This window comes from Oxyura jamaicensis, unplaced genomic scaffold (assembly GCF_011077185.1).
Source record: "Oxyura jamaicensis isolate SHBP4307 breed ruddy duck unplaced genomic scaffold, BPBGC_Ojam_1.0 oxyUn_random_OJ71775, whole genome shotgun sequence".
Lineage (NCBI taxonomy): Eukaryota > Metazoa > Chordata > Aves > Anseriformes > Anatidae > Oxyura > Oxyura jamaicensis.
Genome location: NW_023310688.1, coordinates 166,638 through 189,480, shown reverse-complemented (window position 1 = coordinate 189,480; position 22,843 = coordinate 166,638). Strand labels below are relative to the sequence as shown.

Below are 22,843 nucleotides of genomic sequence, written 5' to 3'. Positions count from 1 at the left end.
TTTCTCTGGGCTGTGTTGTGCTTCCAGGATATGTCAGGGAAGTTGAATGATTATCTTGAAGAAGTGGTAGCTTTGTCTAAACGTTTTCAGCCCCCCTGACTTTGTCTCTGCATTGTGTTTTGAATGGAGCTATGGGAAATACAGTCTGTGTGGCCCAAAGTGGATTTACGATACAGTTGTATAAGAAAGGTTTGGCAGGCACTTAGAGTTTTCAAAGCTAGAATACTAAACCAAGGGCAGCAGACACTGAGTTTCTTTGTAAGTCAGATTTGGGTTTGATTATCTTATTTTTATTTGCTAAAATTTAAGGTCATCAGTTCTGACATAGCAATGAACATCTGCCCACATGGAGTCAAGTTTCTTTCTATGAATCTGCTTTCTTATTGTGGCATCAAAAATAAAAAGGAATAAGACGATAGTTCATAATTTTGGTCAAACTATAAATAGTACCCTGTAAAACTGTGGTAACGCCTTCAGCTAAAATGTTCATAAGGTCATTTCAGGTGATGGTATAGACTTGAATTCTCAAGAAATCATGAAAATCAACAACACTTCTGTTTTCTACTGCAAAATATGGGCAGTAATGGGCATATGAAATTCAATATCAGGTAATAAAGATAATCTTAAAATACTTTCCATACACGTACATGAGAAGGGCTGGGAGTTGTATGATAAACTGGGACTTTTTCCATTGGTTCAACTTGGACAGTATTTTGAGAAACAGGAGTATAGGAGATAGCTAATGGGAAAGGGAAATGGGGAGTGGGCCTCAAAATGCCACAGTGTTTTGGCTGATAATCTGCATTTTGCTTTCAAATCCATTGGGAGTAAATATTTGTGCTTCCTATTAATGCTGTTATCATCACACTCACCATACCTTGACCCCAAGGCAAAGTGCTCCAGCTGTATTTGGGGGATGGGCTCCAAGGGCTTGCTTGTTAGCTACCATGAGGTGTCCTCTTAGGATCCTGCACATATTCACTGAAATTTGATGACTGTGCCTGGAGAAAGCCGAGCATCACTGCAGCTGCCTCCAGCCTGCCTTTGATGCCTTCATTTCCACACATTTGGAGGCTGGGTGTCAGCCCTGCATGGCAGGACAGCTCGTGACAATGTGCTTTGCTCTGTCTTCCACGAGCAGGCACGGACACCAGCATGTCTTTGATTCTGTTTGGGGAGAACAGGGACAGCGGGATCCTTGCCCTGAAGGAGTCCAACAAGTCCAACAAGTTCGAGAGGAACCAGATGGATGAATTCAACTTCTCCAACATACTGAGCCTGGGAGATCTCTGCAAAGTGCGGATCTGACACGACAACAAAGGTCAGGACAGTGACACAGGGTGGAGAGGCTGGGACAGCTGCTGGGACAACCTGCCAGGAGGGGCAGCCACCTCCATGGCCATGGGACAGGCTGAGGGCACCGTTCCCTGCTCTGCTGCAGACTGGGTAACCTCAAGGATTTTCCTTGGACCCTTTGTCACAGCTCATCTAGACATGTGCTCTTCATGCCAGTCTGTCTCCTGTGTGCTGGTGTAGGAGCTGCTCAAACAGGTCGCCAGCTTCCCTCAGAGCATACAGCCAATGCTGCAGCACAGATAATGATATCTCCTCCAAAGAACAGGCATCCAGCCTGCTATCCCAACACAGCAACTCAATTAATGAAATACTTTTGTCACAGGCCAGTATGGCACTTTTCTCGCAATTTAATGCTATCTGCCTGACACTGACACATGGGGTAATGCAGCCTGACATAGCATGGTGAGCTTTAGAAGATAAAGATCTCTCTCTGTCTTTATTAAAATCAGTACATCATACAGTGGGTGTGCAGTGCCTTGCTGAGAGAGATGCTGACGTTTCCCTGCTGCTGGACACACTAACTGGTTTCACAAACAACAGCAGTGCTTTGTACTGCAGTCATAGTCATTTGTGTTGTTCAGGTACCAGGCAGCATCTTGTAACAAAGGCATCAACCCCACTGCTGTGAAGACATCTCATCTCATCCCTACCCAGCTGACTTCTTTGTCTAAAGGAGGTGATTTTGAATTAACAATGAATGGGTTGCTAACGGCAGGCCCTTGCTGCAGCCCAAAGGTGAAGCTTGATGGCTCCCACAGACCCACCAAATCAGTGTTAACTAGGTGGTTTGAGAGCTGGTTTTACTTGATTTTAGTTGCCGAAACACTTATTCTTTAAATCTGCTGTTTAGATGCTGAAATAGAAATGGCTATCAAAATCCCCACTGGAGTTTTAGCTCAGCAAACAGGCATCTCTGCAGTTGCAAGGGTGGTTTCGATGTCATTCTGAGAGCAGCAAGAAATCAACAAGGACTTGCAGATTCCTCTTTAAATATATTACCAGCTAAAATTTCTACAATGAGAGTGTTTTCCTCCTCCTGGCTCCCAGTGGTCGATCATGCTAACAGAATGAAATATATCCACTAGATCAGAGCTGAACCTCAGGGCTCAGGCACATGAACGGGCTGGGACGTAGGAAGGCAAGGACTGGGTCAGACCAAGGGGCTGTTGAGCCCAGCAGCTGTTTCCAACAGCAGCTATCACGGGGTGCCTGAGGAAAAGAAGGAACTGAGCAAGCACGTGTAATCCTGCCTCATCTTCCACATCTCACTCTGCATCCCTCAGGGAGTCTCCTGCACTGGTTATCATTTTTTGTCCGTTATGTAACATGCAGTGAATTTTCTCATTCATGTGCTTGTCCAGACTCTGCAGGAGATATTTAGCACCCACAGCATCCCACAGCAGTGAGTCCCCCAAGTCTGCTCTCTGCTGTGTGATGAGCAACTCCTCTTTATCTTGCATAGGACACCTGCTGCCTTTTCCTTCTTGAACAAGTGATCATGGTTCAACTTCTCCTTGCTAATGGTGATTTTATTGCTGCAGGCTGGGAAGCTACCACTTGGCAGCTGAGCTATGGTAATTGCTTTTTACATGCTCTTGGTTGGTGGCAAAGAGAGGTAACAGAGCTCTGGGCTAAGCAGTAAATAGTCTCAATTAGTTTAATTTTGCTGTTAGCTAAGAGTATGTAGCCACATAGTCACCACAAACCAGCTAAAATAGTAAACCATGTGTCCAGAACCTGGAAAAATAGTGCATATTTATGAATATAAGTACACTTTGCAACCTCATATTCTCTTTCCTTATTTCCCTCATGTCTCTGGTTTCCATTTATAAATAATATTTAGTAGGGCTTTTACCAGACCTAGCTCACTGTGGGGTTAAGCCTTGGACAAACAATGTGCTCAGGTTTTGTTCAGCATAAATGTAGTTGTTTGTTCCCTCGGTAATATGGACAAATGTAGTTTAAATCATAACATGTTGTCTTCATTGTTCTTGCATTAGTCATGTGAAAGGCATATCCTATCTACAACTTCACACAATGAAGCATGACAGTTTGTTGTGTGTGTAGAGTATTTATTACTGCTGGGATCCCAGGCCATATCTGTCCTTTGCATACATGCCTGCTCTCTATATATAATTTATATAGATTGACTTTTCCACTGGTTAGAAATTCCTGGCTCCATTTTTTGGAAAGGAGTAGCGAGGTCAGGGGTCAAAGGTCATGTATGGTTTTCATCAGATGCTTGGGGGACTTTGGGTATTAAACAGAAATATGCTTATATTTACCATTACTTTCAAGCATCAGATTTTGCTCATTCTTTCCTTATTTTTTTTTCTATTTTGGCCTAAATGGTTCTCTGCCAATGTTCTGTGGAAAACAGCCTCACACTGGACTATCCCATTGCTCCTCACAGGCTGAATACTTGGAATGTGGATGATGTTCTTCCCCTAAATTTCTTTATAATCAGCCTTAATGGCAGCATCAACTTGTTTTGACTCATATTAGGTGCTACTAGTGTAGCCCATAGGCTAGTTAAGGGAACAGCTAAGCAATAGGTCTTCTTTTTCCTTTAAAAATAACATGGTCCCAGCAATAGGTGAAACAGGTGGCCCCCATTTGAGGGTAAAATTCACCTAAATGACTTGCCTAAGGTGGTTGCTCGATTTAACCCAGCCGGCAGCTAAGCACCACCACACAGCCGTTTGCTCACCCTCCCCCTTCCCTCTCTGGGATGGGGGATAGAAACAGGAAAGTGAAGCCTGTGGGTTGAGATAAAGACAGTTTATTAAGACAGGAAAATAATAATAATGATAATGGTACTACTACTAATGATGTGTACGAAACAATTGCTCACCGCCCGCTGACCGATGCCCAGCCTATCCCCGAGCAGCCACCGCCCCCCCCCCCTCCACCCCAGCCAGCCACCCCTATATATTGTTTAGCATGATGTCAGATGGTATGGAATACCCCTTTGGCCAGTTTGGGTCAGCTGTCCTGGGTCTGTCCCCTCCCAGCTCCTGCTGCACCCCCAGCCTGCCCACTGGCAGGACATAATGAGGAGCTTAAAAGTCCTTGGCTTGGTGTAAGCACTGCTCTGTAACAATTAAAACATCAGCATTTTATCAACATTATTTTCATCCTAAATCCCAAACACAGCACCATACCAGCTACTAGGAGAAAAATTAACTCTATCCTAGCCGAAACCAGGACAGCAACTTTGCCATGAAATCCAACCCAGCATCTGCCCCCATCATGGAATTTTTGATGCAGTGGATATGCCAGCAGTTCACATCCCCCTTTATTGTTTCACTGAAATTTGACTGTACTGTAGTGTTCAGAGTTGAAGAGACAGTAATTGCAATGGCAAAGGTTGTCAGGAGGTCTTTAAAACATAAACACTGTGTTTGTCTCCTCAGGAAAAGCATGTCAGAGTGCCAGTTTTTATAGTCTCACTTCATTTTTAAATGTCACTTTCCCCACCAAAACCACAGAATAGCGCCTCTGTGTGAGACATAAAGCAGGAAAGAAGCCCCCATCTAATTCCTCTGACTCTAGTAAGATTGAGTACAGAGGAAGTCGGTGCTCATTTGAAAACAGGCTGTTTAGAGACTTGGCAACTGCAGTTTCAAGGAACTTGTTCCTGATTTTTCAGATGTTTAGAGCTCACCAGCAACAGTCTGGTAACAATGAACTGATGTGAATGAAATTTAGCTTTGTTTTGCTCCATGTCTTTTTATTCTGCCTTTGTTCACTTTGAGATACTGATGTTCAGTCTAATATATTTAGACTCCCTGAGCAAATTTAATCATTTCCAGACTCCCCATCTCCTGATCTCAGATAGGTGCTATGTATTTTCTCATACCAGTTCATTTACTTCTACATTTATGCAAGATCAGTATCTGTAGGTCTGTAGAAATGCTGGCTTTCTGAATGTAGATCTCATTTTTCCCCCTCTGGTTTAAGGACTAAATCGCCATTCTGGAAGGATGGCTTAAAGTTTCACAGTAGCTAAATAATTTCATTACTGAGCTATAAAAACTTTTTGATGTTGTTTTGCCATTTTCTCTTTGCAACAAGGAGATGTGGGAAATGTGGATTTAGCTCCCTCATCTGCCTGAGTAGATCTGAACCCAGACGATAATCAAGAATCTGAAATTAATGACTTTAGAAAAACTGTTTATCTCAGTTGCCATCAGCCAAGGGGAGCCAGGAACAGTCCAATTATGGATAAACCAGGCTTCTCTGTGTTATTATAAAAGCAAAGATAGAAGCAAATAACCAGGTTATGCAGCCCAACTCCTTTGCCTCAATGGGGCCCTTCTTTCAATTTCACCAACTGCAATGGCATTGTCTAATTGAGTTTTAAATAGCCTAACTGCCCCAATGACTCATTTTGGGTGGATCTTCCAAAGAAGGAAGTATTCCCCTTTCTTGAGCTGGATGCAATAGAGGAATGTTAGTATGCCCTTGTTTTTCCTTTTCTTTCTCTGAAGGAACTGCCTTTTTCAGGAGCAATATATAGGACCGGGTCTTAAATTGCCCAGGCCTTGAACTCCTAGCACACTGCACATCCAGAGATATGTTTCTGCAATTCACAGACATGATTCCAAGCCCGTTGAGCACTAGTAGAGCATAAATTATTATAAGAAACTTAAAGATCTGCTTTTCTGACCTCTATAAAAATTGGCTCAGCTATCAGACTTGAAAAGGTCTTTTTAAGCCCTCTTCTGAGAGCTTGCCTGTTCTTTCATAAACTATGCTGATCCATGGGGCAGATTTGTTTAACAGTTTCTTCTTTAAGTAAAAAGTAAGAGGAAGAGAGACAGATGCATAAAGCTACTTGAGGAGAGGAGGCTGCTCCATACCACCTGTTTTACTGATGGCTCAGTAGAGAGGAAGACAACTTCAAACTCTATATCTTTCTGTGTGGATTGAAGTCAACTCCTTAGACCAGACATAATGGGTTCCACAAACTGCAGACCCATGTAGCATGCCAGCAACCACGCTGTGGCTGCTCAGTCCTTCAAATTGCCTAAATCCATCCTCAGGAGACCCCAGCATATACCCTTCAGAGCCTTCCTGTAGATGTTATGTACCTTCCTGTCTCTTCAATGGCAGGTTTCTTCCTTACACTCAGCTGTTTTATCACAGAGATGTGCTACAGTCATTACAACAGAAATATAAGACACGTCAGAAATCTCATAGTCCAGAGCTGACATAAAATAGAAAAAAAAAATAATAAAAAGAAAATAAAAGACATAAGCAAATAAAACATCGGACTTGGAGAGAATGCAAAGACTTCAGTGTTGACCTTGCACAGTCATTCATTTAATCCCAATTTCCTGTAACCCTTCACTATAGAATGAAAAAAGCCCACAGGGCTAACCAGTAGCTGTAAAATTATCAATTCTATAAAAGCTTCTCTTTGCTACAAGTCTCCTTTGCTCCTCTCAGTGACAAATTATCCTGCAGCCTTGTTAAATGCTTTTGCATCAAGTATGCTTCAATAAAATGTGAAATATGCTTCAATCACAAGAATATTATCTGAGAAACTGTTATATCTTCACTCTGAGCTGTTAAGTGTTTTTGCACAGGAGTAGTTTGTCGGTAAGATGTGGGGTTTTTTTGTTGGTGTTGGTGTTTTTTTTTTCTGCAAGTAATTTATTGATGCTTTTTCCCTGAGTCAAATCCCAGACTGAACAAGTTGCACAGAAAACAGAGGTGGGGGGCAGGGAAGCTATTTTCTAAAATTGTCCCGAGTGTTAAGCTTTTGCTTTGTCAAAGGTTGTGTGAGGTTTTGCATTGCCTGTCTGCTCTGATGAGAAATTTTGTGGTGTGAACTAACATGGGAACTAACATGGGAACTAACATGGGAACTAACATGATCCTCAAGGAGAAATACAAAAATGCATCTATTATCTATTTTTATTCTGCCACTGGCTTGCAGAATGACCTTGCGTAAATCACATCCCTGTACCTAATTTTCAATTATGTTAATTAGGGATAAAAATTATTCACCTTCTTAAAGTGTTTTGAGATGTACCGATGCAAAGCTAGATGCTATGATTTTAGCACCTCACAATTAATGCTCTTTTTCTAGCGATCTGACACATCTATCAAAGCTCCCACCTCTTTCCAGGTGATGTCTCACGTGGTGGGATTTAAGGATGGACAGTCGCCTAACCAGGCAGGGGGTAAATGACATCAGAGGACACAAGGCCAATGAACTGCATTTTTAATGGTCATTACTTTGGGTTTCAGAACACCTGAAAAGTAAAAGAAAAAAATGGAATTAAGGGGTTGAGCAGTGCTGCTTGCTGGCAGTGAGTAGCCAGGCAGCAGCAGTTCTGCACTGGCCCCTGAGCAGTCAGTGTTCCAAGCAGGATTTTTCTTTTACTCATATGAGAACATAAACCCCAGTAATGACAACAGTTTTCCTTAATCAGGCATCAATCACTTTCACAACCAAACCAAAGAAGACATGTTGCAAATAGGGAGGGGATAGAGAGGAAAATGATTTAATATGGCCATAGAGAAGGGAGAGATTTTCATTTCTATGGGCACATGTGTACCCCAGCCTGGATGTAGTTCATCTCCCTGGTCTAACAGCAGAGATTGGATTCCACCAGATCTGCCTTTGCAAGGAATTCACTATACCAAGGACAGAGATCAGGAGCCTGGTGGGTGGGGAACTCACTAGGCTCAGGTCATTCGCATTCTTTTTCTCTCACCCTCAGTAAATGGTTCTGCATGCGTCAGAATAGCTTAATATCTTAGGGATGAATACAAGCTGGGGCAAGTGGAGGCTGCTTCCGAGAGAGGCAAAGGAGACTTCTGGTGCTGCAAGTTGGAGTTTTCTTTAACTGAAGTGGTACCTTCATTATTTGTATGTCTACTACCTCTAAAGCTACCACTGTAGAAATGCATGACAAGGAGCTTACGGTCCAAGCTGTCTGTCTAACATCAGTAAGGCATGGGCTTTCAGCATCTCCTGGGAAAGAGGCAAGATGGTCCTATGAAGACCTTGCAGATGTATGCAGAGAACCCCTGCCCAGCATCACTCAGTTGCCAGCTTGGGTTCTTTTGAAAAGGAATGGGATAACTAGCTGCTCTTTTGGATAGTGGCTCTTGGGGAAGAGAATACATTTCCCTACATGACATTAAATTATACAACTGCCAGAATCAAGCAAGCAAAGTGATTCTGTTTTCCCCAAAGCTCTTCTCCTCCTCTAATTACATTTGAAATGTTTTGCATGCTATTGAAAATGTCACTTCCAACTGTGGACCATTAAGGAGTCTACGTGGCACTGCAATGGATTTTATTAGGGCAGGTTTGCTGCTGGGGATTTTGATGGCAGTGAAACAGGTCTGGAGGGAAGTTCCTTTTGTTACAAACATTGAACACTTGTTATGCTGATAGGGAATCATCCACAAAGGCACAGTGGTGGCTAAACTATTTTCAAGACCAAAACCTGCATAATCAAGCAGGAACTGCTCAGACATTTGCTATTTCTTTCCCTCTGCCCAATAACAGGCTAACAGAGACAAATGTAGTGGACCTGGTTTGTCCTGGAGTCCCTGCAGAAAACCCCATGATATTCTCTGAGGCATTTTTGCCACTAATTTTTGCCTGAGCTTTTGTATTCCTGGTACTGTTGGTTGAGGTGCCAAAGGGATACAAACAGACCTGCTCTTCTGCAAGCACTGAAAGTTGAGCGATGGAGAGACTGTGACCTTTTACAGTGGATCACCATCCAACCGCATCCTGGCACCCATGAAAAGGCCAATAAGCCATTGCTTTGCGAGCAGTGGCCAAGGGAAGTCCTTGGCTATGCCCACACCACTTTGCTGGCTCCTCTTCCTCACCCCCTGACTGATGCCTACTCCATAAACCAGCTTGTGCTGAGGATCTGCTGCCTCTGGGGTTGCATCTATATGGGGCATACTTCCCTTTCTCTGAGCCCATTGCTCTGTAAATGCCACCCAGGAACAGAAAGTAGGAATAAAGTAATATCCTGAAATCAGGATTTCACAACCTGAGAAGGGGTTCTGCAGAAAAGGAAACTGTGTTCACTGTTGTGGCACACAGAGCCTGGTCAGCCAAGTCTCACATTTAGACTGTGCATAACGGGACTTTGCATTTATTTTCTAGATCAATACAAAAATAAATTAAATGTTTTTTTTTTTTTTCCTTTTCCCAGTGTGAAAAAAGAGAAAAATAATACTTTGTCTGGTAAAGCAGAATAATCGCTTCAGCCCCAAATAAATCCTTCCATTTTCACATCAGCTTTTAAACGAAGCTTAGTGCTGTGACACTGAAGATCTTGATGTGGCAGCCACTCCTGGCACCGGGACAGGTGGACAGGGCAGGGCATGGGGACATGCTGCACTGGATGTTGGCAGTACAGCAGTCACCCGGGGTGAATTGTTTCTCTCAAGAAATTGAAAGCAACATAGAATACTTCTACAGCTTCCAGGTCTCCCAATTTAATTTAAACTGCTAATCATCAGGAAAGAAGACAGGAAAAGACTGAAGACCAATTCCAATAAGAGGGAAGAGAAACATTCTTTGTTTAAAGCAGGCAGGGGATGCTTTGAAGCAGGAGCATCACTTTTCTAAGGGTGATCAGCCAGCTCTTTGACTCAAGGTACCCATGTGCTGCAAGGGACATCCTGTCGGTTTTCGGTTTTTGCTTTTCAGCATCAATCCCCTGACAGAGCCCAGAGCTTGCTTTTTAATAGCCCAGAGCTGATAAATACTTTTTTTTTTTTTTTTTTTTTTTTTTTCCAGGGATACCAGGAAAAGCTGCACTTTGTGCTTTCTTTGTTAACTCCAACACATGCTGGAAAGTCAGTCCTGGCCCACCTCTTCTCATGATAAAAGTGCAGGTTTTTGTTGCAGCTCTCCTGGTGAGCAGCTGCTGGGACTGGACTGGAGACAAGGGAGGAAGGTATGCAGGTCTCGTTCAGCCATCTCCTGATACCACTACTTAGCACTGATCCTATTGCTGTCAAGCTGTTCACTGCTGGCAACAGGACTAAGATCACTGATTTATTCTGTCCTAGTCTGCAGTCATTGATGTCTCTCGCTGGAGAACCATGGGATGTTTTATTTCTTTCATCCTGTACTGTTTTAACTAAAGTTTTGATGGAAGCAGAGCAGCCTCCCAAATATGCTGCAGAGATGTTGATTCAACTTAAATGGAAATGAGCCTGCCAAAAAGATTAATGGCTGACACTGCCAATGTGCTTAGAATGAATTTCCAGCCAGCCCCAAAGAGCACGTTGGAGCATGGTGGGAGCCCTGGGGAACTTGATAAACTCTGCCCAGTAGGCATTAAACTGATGAGGATCTTCAAGGGTACAATGTGCCAGCCCTCCCCCAAAAACCCTTAATATCTTTGCTCTGCCGCTGAAGCCTGGATGGGGCCAGGCGTGTTTGCAAGGTGCATCCAGCTCCTGTGCCTGGGTACCCTGAGCAACCCGCTCTAGCTGGCCTTGCTCTGAGCAGGGGTTCGAACTACATGGTCTCCAGAGGTGCCTTCCAACCTCAATGAGTCTGTCATTCTGTGCCCCCTAAATTGTAATTTAAAGAACAAATACTGTCTTCAGTAGAGGTTTGTGCTTTTTATAGGGTGATTTCTTAGCTTGGAGAAGGTTCAGAAAGCCAAAGTACACAACAGGAATGCCTCTGAGGCTGGTAGGAAACAGCCAACACACATTGTGACTGCATGGCAGTTCACAGGACAGGGTGACTTGTTGACATAGCTGAAAAAGGTGCCATCATTATCCTTCAGGGCTAAAGGGCTTATTGAGATTAATATTTGCAAACTAAGGAAACAGGCACATGGCATTAGGCACTTGTAAGAGCAAGAGCTATTTTATGTCTATGGGATGTACGTAATAACTCAGCAGAGATGTCTAATCATGAACATAACCTTCCTTTGTCTGACTAATAACAGGACTTGTAAGTAGAACTGTCAGAACCTCCCATGCCCCCAAAATCAACAAGAGTTGCTTCTATTTCAACAAAGAAATCAGGAAAATGTTCCCAAATGCCCTGTTCTTGATTTTCAAGTTACTTCCCACTTGGAAAGAAAAAGAAAAAAAAAAAAAAAGGAAATAGAAAACTAAGAGGGAGCTATGACTCCTCCAAAGGACCCAAGACAAAAGTTAGGTGATTTGGTGGTGTCCTGGTTTCAGTTAGGACAGAGTTATTTTTCCTCCTAGTAGCTGGTAGGGTGCTATGTTTTGGATTACGATGAGAAGAGTGCTGATAACATGCTGATGTTTTAATTGCTGCAGAGCAATGCTTACACTAAGCCAAGGACTTTTCAGCTTCTCGCTCTGTCCTGCCAGCGGGCAGACTGGGGGTGCAGCAAGAGCTGGGAGGGGACAGACCCAGGACAGCTGACCCAAACTGGCCAAAGGGGTATTCCATACCATCTGATGTCATGCTAAACAATATATAGGGGTGGCTAGCTGGGGTGCGGGGCTGGCTGCTCGGGGTCGGGCTGGACATCGGTCAGTGGGTGGTGAGCAATTGCATTGTGCATCACTTGTTTTGTGCACATTATTATTATTATTTCCTGTCTTAATAAACTGTCTTTATCTCAACCCACAGGCTTCACTTTCCCATTTCTCTCCCTGATCCCAGAGAGGGAGGGGGGAGGGTGAGAGAACGGCTGTATGGTGTTTAGCTGCCGGTCGGGTTAAACCACAACAGGTGGTCCCTGCAGGAGCATCCATCACTTTGTGTTACATTAATGCCCAGCCACAACATTAGTAAATTCACTCTGGTTGCTTGGCAAGAGCAGAATAGCATGGGTAATTTCCTTGCATGTGTTAGCTCACAGGGTCAAAGGAGCAAATGATAATTTACCTTCTGACCTTCAAACAGAGTTATGAAGGGATGGGGGAGGAGTAATACAGGCCAGAGGGAAAGACATTAAACCCTACAGTTTGTGGCCATCTAGTACTCATATTTCTCTTTAGGCTTTAAGGCTTCACACTTCCTTTAAAGTGGAAGTGTGAAGAATCAGAAGCAGTTTCTGCAACACAAGCTGCTCCATTTTTGCCCCCAAACTCTTTGAATTTCTGGAGATTTCATGCTTCTGGCTCTGGCAAACAGTTTTGTGGGGCCTTGATTTTGTGGGGGTTTTGTAAGGCTTTGTTGTCCCTAAACTGCAGCAGGGCTTCATACTGCCCCAAGTCCCCAGGTATGATGGTGGTGCAGAGGCTGCTCCCCATTGCAGAGCTGCATCTCCTGCAACATGCTAGGCAAGGACAAGGGATGGCCCCTTGTCCAGACACCTTGAAATCCAGCTTCTCTGGGACCACACTCCAACACCCTTATATCTGATCACAAGCCAGAGAGTCCCTCAAAAGCATGGTCTGACTGTGGAAGGGGGGTCAGATGATGGTCTTGAGCTGGTCCGTGTTGGTTTGGTATCAGAGCAACATCACCTGCACTGGTGACATTATCTGAAGTGAGTACCACTCATTTCCAGTGCCAGCCAGGTGCTCCTGGCAATGGGTATCTCACCTCCTTACCCAACCAACGTGAAAAATATCCTCACTTTTTTTTATTTTGTTGCTTTACTGCAAAGGAATCGCGCTGGGTTGGCACTTGGAATATATTGACATGACTCCGCCACAGATAAGACGTTTCGCTTCCAGTATGATCGCTGGCGGGCTAAAGGTGAAGATTATGGGCGGCTCATAAGGGAACTGGCTTGTGCCAATAATGACATCCTGGAACTGAAGGAACAGACTGGTAAGTTTACAGGTGACTCGTGGCATTTGCTGAGGGTCCTCAGAGGCCATAAGGCCACATCTCCTGGAGGTTCCACTCCAGGACCATTGAAGACCACATGAGAACCACTGAGGGTTCTCATGTATTAGCGACATGTGGGCTCTAAAGGTTGGTACCTTTAACTAAAGTTAAGGTACACTTTAGTTCAAAAGTGCAATGCTGTGATCAGAGAGAAACAAATCAGGATTTATGAGGAAGAAAAGCATCTCATTCTGGGTTGAAACTTAAGAGGGGCCCATCTCCTGCGGTTCAGTCCAGAAATAAGCTGTAAGGATAGGTGGTTATGGTCTCATTTCACAGAATCACAGAATGATCTAGGTTGGAAGAGACCTCCAAGATCACCTAGTCCAACCTCTGACCTAACGCTAACAAGTCCTCCACTAAACCATAGCACTAAGCTCTACATCTAAACATCTTTTAAAGACCTCCAGGAATGATGACTCAACCACTTCCCTGGGCAGCCCATTCCAATGCCTAACAACCCTTTCGGTAAAGAGGTTTTCCCTAATATCCAACCAAAACCTCTCCTGGCACAACTTTAGCCCATTCCCCCTCGTCCTATCATCGGACACTAGACACGGAGAATAGACCAATCCCCACCTGGATACAGCCTCCTTTAAGGTACCTGTAGAGAGCAATAAGGTCGCCCCTGAGCCTCCTCTTCTCCAGGCTAAACAACCCCAGCTCCCTCAGCCGCTCCTTGTAAGACTTGTTCTCCAGACCCCTCACCAGCTTCATAGCCCTTCTCTGGGCACACTCTAGCAACTCCATGTCCTTCTTGTAGCGAGGGGCCCAAAACTGAACACAGTACTCGAGGTGCGGCCTCACCAGAGCCGAGTACATGGGGATAATCACCTCCCTAGTCCTGCTGGCCACGCTGTTTCTGATACAAGCCAGGATGCTGCTGGCCTTCTTGGCCGCCTGAGCACACTGCTGGGTCATATTCAGCCGACTATCAACCAATACTCCCAGGTCCTTCTCTGACAGGCAGCTTTCTAACCACACATCTCCCAGCCTGTAGCACTGCATGGGGTTGTTGTGTCCCAGATGCAGGACCCGGCACTTGGCCTTGTTGAATTTCATACAGTTGGCCTCGGCCCATCGGTCCAGCCTCTCCAGATCCTCCTGCAGAGCCTTCCTACCCTCGAGCAGATCAACACACGCACCTAACCTGGTGTCATCTGCAAACTTACTGAGGGTGCACTCGATCCCCTCATCCAGTTCATCGATAAAGATATTGAAGGGAGCTGGCCCCAGTACTGAGCCCTGGGGGACACCACTAGTGACCGGCCTCCAACTGGATTTAACTCCATTCACGACTCTTTGGTTTTGGCTACCCTAACAGTTTCTGACCCAACGAAGCGTACGCCAGTCCAAGCCATGAGCAGCCGGTTTCTCGAGGAGAATGCTGTGGGAAGCTGTGTCAAAAGCCTTACTGAAGTCAAGGTAGACCACATCCACAGCCTTTCCCTCATCCACTAAGAATGTCACTTTGTCATAGAAGGAGATCAGGTTCATCAAGCAGGACCTGCCTTTCATAAACCCATGCTGACTGGTCCTGATCGCCTGGTTGCCCTGCAAGTGCTGCGTGATGACACTCAAGATAATCTGCTCCATGAGCTTCCCTGGCACTGAAGTCAGACTAACAGGTCTATAGTTTCCCGGGTCTACCTTCCAGCCCTTCTTGTAGATGGGCGTCACGTTTGCTAGCCGCCAGTCAAGTGGGACCTGCCCTGATAACCAGGACTGCTGATAAATGATGGAAAGTGGTTTGGCCAGCTCTTCCGCCAGTTCTCTCAGTACCCTCGGGTGGATCCCACCCGGCCCCATCGACTTGTGTACATCTAAGTGCTGTAGCAGCTCACCAACCATTTCCTCGTGGATGGTGAGGGCCACATTCTGCTCCCCATCCCCTTCCACCAGCTCAGGGTACTGGATATCTAGAGAACAACTGGTTTTGCTGTTAAAGACTGAGGCAAAGAAGGCGTTAAGCACCTCAGCTTTTTCCTCATCTCCTGTCACTGTTTCCCCCTGCATCCAGTAAAGGATGGAGATTCTCCTTAGTCCTCCTTTTTGTGTTGATGTATTTATAAAAACATTTTTGTTATCTTTAACAGCAGTATCCAGATTGAGCTCCAGATGATCTTTGGCCTTTCTGATTTTGTCCCTGCACAGCCTTAAAACATCCTTATAGTCCTGAATGGCCCGCCCTCTTTTCCAAAGGTCATAAACCCTCTTTTTCTTCTTACTTCTTGAAGAGTGCCCAGCCTTCCTGGACTCCTCTGCCCTTCAGGACTGCCTCCCAAGGGATTCTGCCAACCAGTGTCTTGAACAGCTCAAAGTCAGCCCTCCGGAAGTCCAAGACAGCGGTTTTACTGGTCCCCTTCCTGACTTCGCCAAGTATCGAGAACTCTACCATTTTGTGGTCACTCTGCCCAAGACAGCCCCCGACCAGCACGTCTCCCACCAGTCCTTCTCTGTTAGTGAACAGAAGGTCCAGTGGGGCACCTCCCCTGGTAGGCTCACTAACCAGCTGCGTCAGGAAGCTATCTTCCACGCTCTCCAGAAACCTCCTAGACTGCTTTGAGTTGTTTTCAGGACATGTCTGGGAAGTTGAAGTCTCCCATGAGAACAAATGCTGGCAGTTGCGCAACTTCTGCCAGCTGCTTGTAAAACTCCTCATCCATCTCCTCATCCTGGTTTGGTGGTATGTAACAGACCCCCCCACCAGGATGCCTGCCTTGTTGGCCTTCCCGCCGATCCTAACCCATAGGGACTAAACCTTATCATTCCGTCTCGAGTTCCACAGCATCAAAACACTCTCTAATGTAGAGAGCCACACCACCACCCCTTCTGTGCTGCCTGTCCCTTCTGAAGAGACTATAGCCAGTCATTGCAGCACTCCAGTCATGGGAGTGGTCCTACCACGTTTCAGTGATGGCAACCAATTTGAAACAATGGGCTTGAATCTTTGAGGTGGAAAATAAGTTCAGTCCTTAAAGCACTCTAAGTTACATTTTTCCAGCTTCCTCTTGAACATGTTCTGGGCTACAGGCTCACATATCTCAGCTGAAGATGACAGCTGAGCTTAACACCCCATAGACATGGGTAATTCTCTGCTCTGGGTAATTCCACCAAGTCCAAGGTAATCACATTCATGTCTAATGTGGTGAACAAGTGAGTGAAAAAGAGCAATGTTATTTAACCACAGTAATAATATGCTAAGCACACCTCAGAAACTCCTGCAACAAAGTGTTCTTCTTCAGGAAAGTCCCGGAGAGTCAAGAATCACATTATTTCAATGTGATTTCACTTAGCCCCTGCAAAATGACAACCCTGTGATTGCCTTCGTGAGTAATGACATGCCACCAGAGCATCTGAGCACATCCTGTGGGCATCTGTATGCCTTCACTGTTCCTCTGAGGCTGTTCTATGCTGTTAGGAACTGTGGCACAGAAACTAAAGGATTTGGGCTGTGTTAAAAAAAGTAGTTCTTCACACAGCAGGGATCTGGACACAGCTTGTTCAAGAGCAGCTCCATCTACTCTTGCTAGCTGATCAAGCAGTACTCAGGTTTTCCATGTGCTCTACCCTTGCATGAAATCCTAAGCACAAAGATGTCACAAGTCCCATAGATTTCAGTGTGTTTCCATCCTTGTTTTGCAAATGCTTTCTCGTGTGCTGTGATAAATTTTAGGAAGAGGGTTTTCAGCCAAAATGGCAGCCAACTGAAGAGATCTCTTTGGCCATCTGCTCTTCCTTTGCCATTTAACGTGTGTTAATTATGCTTTAAAGCTTATGAAATTGTCAACAGTAACAAGCGACAGAAAGGATGTGGAAATGGAGGAAAACATCTGGATCATCTTAGAAGGAAAGCTGGGCCGCTCAAAAGAATTCCTTATGGAAAACTCCTTCAAGAAAAGGATATTTGAGAGGTAGTGGGACTGGATGATGGGCTAAAGGAATTCCCCACCAGCAGTGTATCTGCCGCAAATGCCATGTCTTCTCCAGGATGGTCCACAGAGTTGCACTTGTGTCATGCTCTTTCTTAACCCCCTTACAAAAAGCCTAGAGACTTCTCACCTGGAGTAAAAGGAAGATGTAAAATCAGTTTCTGATGAGCAGACAGAGAGCATGTTTTTAAAATGATGAGAAAAAAAAGCATTTGGTAAAAGGCAATATAGATGATGTATACCTCTGTGTGGATATGTGTGTCCTTTTTTATCAGTACATACAAACAGGTTTCTGGTGAGCCTCTGGGGAGTCTGTGTATTTTTGAGCTGGGAGTAGCAGAAGGAAGCTGGAGGTGGTTTTAGTTCCTTTTACAGCATCTCACTGGCAGTGGGAATCAGAGGGAAAGTAAAAATAGATGGAGGTTAAATGTTGTCAGAGCCACTCAGATTTGACTTTCCAGCCAAATCTGGGGGTAAAGCTGAAAGATCACTGTCGTGTGAGGAAAGCTGAAAGATCAGCCTTGTGTGCAGATAAGCTGGAGGCACATCTATGTAATGTGGGGCAGGTTCCTTTTCCCATGTGGGGCCAAGGTGCTCCAGATGTAAGGTGGTTTGTTTTCTTTTTTGTTTAAGGACACAGCACACCCTTAGGAGAGGAGAACATATTCAAAGCCACGGCCACTGCTGATGTTCAGTTTTGTTGTTGTTGTTTGTTTCTGTTTTATAGCTCTGTAGAAGGTGAAATTACAGCTGATCTGGACTTTGGTAGGAATGGCTGAGATTTCATGGGAAACATGAATGATTGTGGCGAGTTTCCTGCTGACACTCAGCTGGTGGGGACTACAGTGGAGTTAGAGACACCATCCTTCAAAGCATTAGTGACAGTCCAGCCTTGGAGGCAGGTTGGAATAAGGACCAAAGCCTTATTCCAACAAAACAAAACAAACCTAACAGATATGTAGGGGGCATGATGGGGAGCTAGACAACTGTTTGACAGAGACTTATTGTTTCTCTAAACTATTTTCAGTCTGGGCTTCTAAAACAGGAAGGGTGGCTGAACTAGCAGATTTAAAACAGCTATGGTGGGTAGATGTGTAACAGATACCATATCTGTCAAGAATGAATGAATAAGTGCTTGAGGGGAAATTAGTCATTCTTTAGCTTTATCTATAATGAGGCAAATTGATTTTATATGTGAAAATGCTCAAGTTTATCCTGGAAAGTCCTAGTGGCAGTAATTTTGTGTGTCACCCCTAATCAGACAAAATACAGAATTTAAATATGGAAATTATACTTTGTGTTGAATGATTGTAGGTTTAATCAAATGACTTTAAATGAAGGCTTATCTTCTATCTTCCATAGCCATATGCAAATTACTTAATGTCCATATGAGACAAGTCACTGCCAGCATTCAAGATATTAACTGACAGTGCTCCCTGTTTCCTATAGGGGAGAAACAGACACATTTCAGTTTTCTTCAAAGGACCTTGGTGATATTGCCATCTGCATTGATCACTGTCCAAAAGATGGAAAGAAGTCATCTGCAAAAGCTGATGTCTACTGGCATGTCCAGGAGATTATCATATGAAGCTTTGCAACAAGTGTCTCTTGTCTGCAGGGAACCACTCCCAGAGGGCAGGGGGACACTGAGCAGCTCTGCATGCATCCTCCCAAAGTGTTTCAAACTTAAGCAATTGTGGAAATTTTTACAAAATCTTAATCCCTTTCTGAAAGCTAAGGGCAAGCTGTTTGGGGCGTCAGGTACACAATATCCCCTCCTCGCTTGCTGTGTGATTTTGTTGTCACCACAGCCATTTGCACATGTAAATAAGTTCATGAACAAGGTAGCCGGGGTGAATCTTACAGTTATGACAAACTAACATCTCAGCTTTTAGGAAATACTGACTGAAATCTAAGGGGTGTGAAGGATGCTCTGCACAGACTGGCCTTCAGGTAGGTCTTGTAAAATCAACTTCTAGAAAAAAGTTGAGAGTAAGACAAAACCTCAACCTCTGACTCAGATTAGTTTGGATGATCCTTCTGGGATGGTCCAAAAGCACATTGGGAAGGTAGAAGTCAGCTTCCAAACCAGAAATACTCAGCTACTCTGAAATTTCCATGCCGGAAGAATGAACATTTCTGAGTATGTTTTGAAGAGGACAAAGACTTTCTCACAAAGACCCACGTCTTTAAAAGTTGTATATAAAAGAGAGCAGCCAGGAGATGCCAGTAGTGCCTGCAGCCTGCGTTGCCATTGGAAGCAGGTCTCCAGCTTCATCTCAGCGGTGCTTGCTCTGCAAATGATCAACTGAAACAGATCTCACTGTGACAGCGAGCTCTCATTTTGGGTACTGCTGATCCCAAACATACAAAAAAAAAAAAAAAAAAAAAAAAGACAATTAAAACAGTAAGAGTTATAAGACTGGTGTAGCAATAGCTTTGAATGATACTGTTTTGTGTTTTTGTTTTTTGTTTTTTTTTTTCCTGTTGGTACTCGATGCAAAGTGAAGAAGATGAAGAAGTATTTGGAAGATTTTTCTTGCAAATCCCAGGGCTAGAGAAATTATCTTTTTCCTTCCTGCCCCTCTTGAAGACTGGCATGCTCCACCATAATCCAAATCATAATAATGTAGCTCAGGAAATAAAACTGCAGCATCAGACATCCATTTTCATGCAATTTTTCTGTCCCTGAGACTAAAATTTTGCTCCCAGCAGAATTTTTCATTTACAAACCCTCTTTCCAGGGAATAGAGAGCTTGTCTTTGGCTGCAGAAAATGTCAAGAGTTGCAATTTCTTAAGAAGCACTACAGCTCGAATAGCAGTAACCCTTCCTCCGAGTGTTGATTTTATTCACATGCACTGCAGTCCAGCCACGCTCCCCCCAGGAGGACCTGCCGCATTTTGGCAGAGGGGGAGTAGGGGAAAAACTCATTGGGAAATTATCTGCATCATTGGAAATGAAATACATCATTAAAAGTGCCGTGCTCCAGCCTCTGGCTGGCTGCCAGGTGTGCAGTAATTTATGAATGCATGATGTGTCACCAGTGATATTAGTCACCAGTGATAGGACCCGCAGGAATGGTGTCAAGCTGAAGGCTAGACATCAGGAAGAGGTTTTTCACTGAGAGGGTGGTTGCACATTGGAACAGGCTCCCCAGGGAAGTAGTCACTGCACCAAGCCTGTCGGAGTTTAAGAAGCGTTTGGACTGTGCACTTAGTCACATGGTCTAAACTTTTGGGTAGACCTCTGTGGTGCCAGGAGTTGGACTTGATGATCCTTATGGGTCCCTTCCAACTTGGGATATTCTATGATTCTATGATTCTATGTGTTCCCTGCACATCACTGGAGGCAGCACCGCAGAGCTGAGGGCTTTCAGCATCTGGTACCTATCACTTCTGTGCTCAATGTTCTTCTGCGTGCTCAGGATGGGCTGGGTGATGTAGAGGAGGAAAGGGGGGCTATGTAAACCTCCTCCTCCCATCTTTCCCAGTCTATTTTTTCTTGATTCCTAGCCCGATATTCACTGCGGTGTGGGTGAGGGTTGTTGCTGAGCTCCCTCCACGTGCTGCTGCTGCAGGGATGAAACCCTCTCTGAGACTGGCTGAACTTCACAGCAGCAGGCTGCATTAGGTGCAGGGATGATTGCTGCCTTTCCTCAGTGGCTCTGCAAAAAGTGCCATCACACAGGCAAAAGAGGTGGGAGCTGCCCTATGCCAGCCCTTGTAATGCAGCCTGTCTGTGTCTGTCCAGGGAAATACGGGATTTTCCAGCAGTTGCAATGTTCAGTCTGTTTGTCTTTCTGGAGAGAAACTCCAGTTAGTACATAGATGGAAAAGTACTGCAACAGGTCCATAGCACCTGCACAAGAGTTCTCCACACCACTGACATGCCGTTGCCTTTCCTCTGGCAGGTACTTTTTCAGGTGCAACGTGAAAATCCCTCTGTGGTACAAGAGACGGGACTACAAAGTCTTCAAGTGTGCCAAGGTCATCAAGAGTTTTGCCAGCAAAGCCCGCAGCTTGGTGCCAGACAAATACAAGACCATCGTGGTCACAGGCTTTGAAAAGGGAGCAGGGACAGATGCCAACATGTTCAACACCATCTTTGGGCTGAACGGGGACTCAGGGAAGTGCGCCCTGAAGCAGAAGTTCAGGATCCTCTTTGAGCAGGGCAAAACCAACATGTTCTACCTGGAAATGTTGGACATGGGGGAGCTCAAGAAAGTCTGGATTGAGCACAACAGCAGCGGCCTAGCACCCGGCTGGCTGGTGGAGCAGGTGAAGATCACCAACTCAGCCACCAGCATCACCACCATATTTCCCTGCAGGAAGTGGCTGGATGAAAACTGGAGCTTTTTCCTTGCCCAGCAGCCAGGCTTGCTGAGGAGGAGGAGGAGGCAGACCTTCAGCCCCCAGGGTGCTCTAATGAGCTCAGGTTGGTTAACAAGGCAGCCGCAGACCTGAATCCTGGCATCCAGGTCTCAGAAGGGTCTGCTCCCCCCAGCCAAGTGTTACAGCTTCAGCAGGTGGGGTGAAGACTCCTCTCCTCCTTCCTACACTCAGCTGCCTGATGCCCACCTACCAGGTGGTAGGACATGTCCTTTGGAGGGGGGATTGTGGTGTTTGAGCTGCCTTCAGACTTTCCTCCTGGCCTGGCTGTGTCCTAGGAGAGCTCCTTCCCCCTCCTAGGGGAGGGGAATCCCTTTGTACAAATAAGGATCAAATGGGCTGAGAGTGGGTTAAACTGATGGTTTTGGAGTAGAGTGAGTTCTGTACATGCTCCCAGTAAACTTCATTGAAGGTCTCCTACTCACTGATAGGAATGACAACAGCAGCCTTCAGTGGCTCCCTCCTCCCCATGCACTGATGCTGCCGAGCTATGAGCAAGGACTGAGCAGGGGCTGGGAGCTCACAGGAGGAGCAGAAGGGACCTTGGGAGGCTGGGAGGTGTGTGCTGGGGCCATCAGGTGTGTTTGCATCGCCCAGACCTCCAGGGAGGGGGCTCACTCTGGGTCCACAGCATGGCTCACTTGGACCACTACCAGCAATAGGAGGGATTTCACTACCATGTGAGTAGAACCTGCACTGCTCCATGCTCCCAGCCCCTGGGAGCACCTCCTGATCCACACTCTTCTGCATGGGGAAAGCAGAACAGAGAAATCCTTGGTGTGCATAGGACGTGCTTGTGAGATGGCACGGCATCAGGACAGGCTCCCATCTGGAAGCAATCATGTAACAAGTAGCTACAGCCATAGCTCACAGATCACAGGTCCTGTGGAAGCAGGAATGAGCAACTTTGCAGTCACCAAATTGCTGTGTAGGGATTGCAAATACTTAGGCTGACATCAAAACCACCTGCCACCCCTGGATGGGCATGTTCAACCCAAGAGCTGTGCTGAACTCCAGGCTATGCTGCCCTAAAAAAGGGTCAAGGGGGAGTTTGCTGATATGGAGTCAGCAACTTCACTGTCTCCCCGGAAGGCAACATTGGCAAAGCATTAAAAAAAAAAAAAAAAAAAAAAAAAAGCTTTTTTTCCTTTGTGCAAAACCCAGCTCCACCCCAGCTCTGGGGAGTCATCCTGTTGCTACAACAACTAACACCACAAAAATAATCAGCAGAGTGGAGTTTTTCCAGGGCCTGGATTTGCATTAAGCTGCTAAACCGGACACATTCCTGGCCAAGGAGAGGACTGGGGAGGAAAAAAGCCAGATCTGTCC

At 45.3% G+C, this 22,843-nt stretch overlaps 1 pseudogene; it reads left to right on the top strand.

Moving 5' to 3' along the window:
• Positions 1-21,589, top strand: part of LOC118159714 — an 85,776-nt pseudogene extending 64,187 nt beyond the window's left edge.
• Positions 21,590-22,843: the final 1,254 nt, after the last annotated feature.